At 35.6% G+C, this 2,568-nt stretch overlaps 1 pseudogene; it reads right to left on the bottom strand.

Annotated features, from left to right (window-relative positions):
- Positions 1 to 605: 605 nt before the first annotated feature.
- Positions 606 to 1,852, bottom strand: LOC120770676 (annotated as a pseudogene).
- Between the last annotated feature and the right edge of the window lie 716 nt (positions 1,853 to 2,568).

The raw sequence follows: 2,568 nt of genomic DNA, 5'->3' as shown, positions 1-2,568 counted from the left end.
GTCCACCAAACTCTATAGAGTCGTTTCCTTTAGGCATTTCGATATACAGTTGAAAAATGGAAGAAATCGGATAATAACCACGCCCACCTCCCATACAAAGGTTATGTTGAAAATCACTAAAAGTGCGTTAACGGACTATCAAAAAACGTCAGAAACACTAAATTTTACGGAAGAAATTGCCGAAGGAAGCTGCACCCAGGCTTTTTTTAAAAATTGAAAATGGGCGTGGGCCCACTTATGGACCAAAAACCATATCTCAGGAACTACTATACCGATTTCAATGAAATTCGGTATATAATATTTTCTTAACACCCTGATGACATGTACGAAATATAGGTGAAATCGGTTCACAACCACGCCTTCTTCCAATATAACGCTATTTTGAATTCCATCTGATGCCTTCTCTGTATAATATATAGTACATTAGGAACCAATGATGATAGCGGAATAAAACTTTACAAAAATACGGTATTTGAAAAATATGTAAATGACGTATAATGAAATCTCGATTATCACTTTTTCATGCGAGAGTATAAAATGTTCGGTGACACCCGAACTTAGCCCCCCCTTACTTGTTTTTTATTTACTACCGTTCCAATATCTGGTCAGTTTCTATCCAGATCAGGATTACTATATAAATGTATTGTTAAGGCTATAATCTTCATTAATTTCTTGTTCTCCTCCGCGTTAGTTGAATTAAGAATAACATCCTCCCAATCACAGCAATAATATGACTTGCTCAATATGTCTATCTGTGAGGAAATATAATATGGTATTAGTAAAAAAATGGTAACCTAAACCTGTATACGCTAGAACACAACTTAACTTGTCTCATCTGCCTCTTTATAAAATGAGATAGGGTGGCGTTCCAAAAGTCATACTGAAAAAGGTGAAACCTTATATTATGCAACTAAATAATGGCAGTCTGAAGGTATCTGCGAAAATCCGCCTAGACGAATCAACTGTATACTCTCCTACTAATACATATACTGTACGATCCCTATATTCCTTATCCTAAATTATAACACATTTCACTATTAAAAGCACAAAACTCAAGTAGATAAAGCAATCATTAAATTTACGGCTTAAAATGATTATACAATGACAATATCCTAAATATCAATATTCCTTTTGACTTACCGTTGCCGTTAAAAATCCCAAAACACACATAAAAGTTGCACTCAAGGTCAACATAATGAACGAAACGAATACTGCTCCCGCATTATCATGCTCGGCAATGGATTCCTAAGAAATATTGTCAAGTCCTTTAGTAACAATGAATAACGACCATTCAAATGTAATATTTGCATGACAATATATTCGCTTTAGCGACCAAGGGACCCACAGCGGCAAAACCTGTTCACATAGACAGGCGAGAAGTACTAAATAACGCGGCCAAGGCACAGTATAACCGAATCCAAAATTGTTCGGAAAAGGTAATTTTTGATTAAATCGCTTACCGGCACATAGACATACATAGGTGAACGTCGAATACTTGATGGGCAATTGTTGGCGTCGTATCTTCTCGAAAAGCTCCGGATCCTAGGTACTACATATATAGTGAAGCAATTAAAAGAGAATATGATTTTTTAAAAATAAAATGCTTTCTGGTTTATTGGTGTTACATACCGTTGTACATAGATCTTCTTGTAAAACTCCTCAATGTGTGTTCGAAAACTTTTACGCCTGTAGATAATATTATAAGCGCGTAAAATCATTTCAAATAATAGCAAATTATGTGCCACGACGGTACAGACAAAGCTGATGTTATCTTAATTTTCATGCAAGACTTCACCAATTAGAACTATGCTCTCGGCGTAAACTGCATAATGGTAACCATTATATCGACACATTACAATAATTGCTGTCACTGTCATTTTGATACCGTAAATTGGATATATTTAGTTTGCTACGAAGTTTGTAACACTCTTCTTCACAAAAAATTTGTCGAAATCGACAATATCGGGCAACTAAAACAAATACCTAACACAAAAACTGAAGGGTTGAAATCATGTCCTTATATGGCAAAGTTTTTTGTTTGCCGAGATAGTTTCACGAAATTTCAAAAAATGTTGTTCAGATCAGACCACTATAGTATAAAGCTTCCATGAAAACTGACTAATCGAAATCAATATGCATATATTTTATAAATATAGGTTCGGTTTTTGACAAAAAATTCATAAGACAGGAATGCTTTACGACTGCTCTCGGTTAGAACAGTTAGCTATAAAGCTGAGTAAGATTAGTCTCAATTTATTTCTTTTCACTCCATAACTCTGCATGAAATCATATTTCAGAGTTCTGGTTTATCTGTTCCTGAATCCGTTTTACCAGCCTACGATCCACATTGCACCATTTATTCACTTACTCACTGATCGTCCACTACCACCATCTGTTTCATATTTCATGCACTTTAAGCGGAAAATCATCAATCAGTACGCTTTTATACGGCTCCTTATCACTTGGCCTTAACTTTCACTAACAAAACTGTTGCCTGCGCACGTATGTATGCATGCACGAGCAGTTCTGTCTTCCCAGCTGCATTTACGTATGAGCTTTCACTCGTAT

The sequence above is a fragment of the Bactrocera tryoni genome, chromosome 3 (assembly GCF_016617805.1).
Source record: "Bactrocera tryoni isolate S06 chromosome 3, CSIRO_BtryS06_freeze2, whole genome shotgun sequence".
NCBI lineage: Eukaryota > Metazoa > Arthropoda > Insecta > Diptera > Tephritidae > Bactrocera > Bactrocera tryoni.
This window is presented reverse-complemented; position numbering and strand designations above follow the sequence as displayed.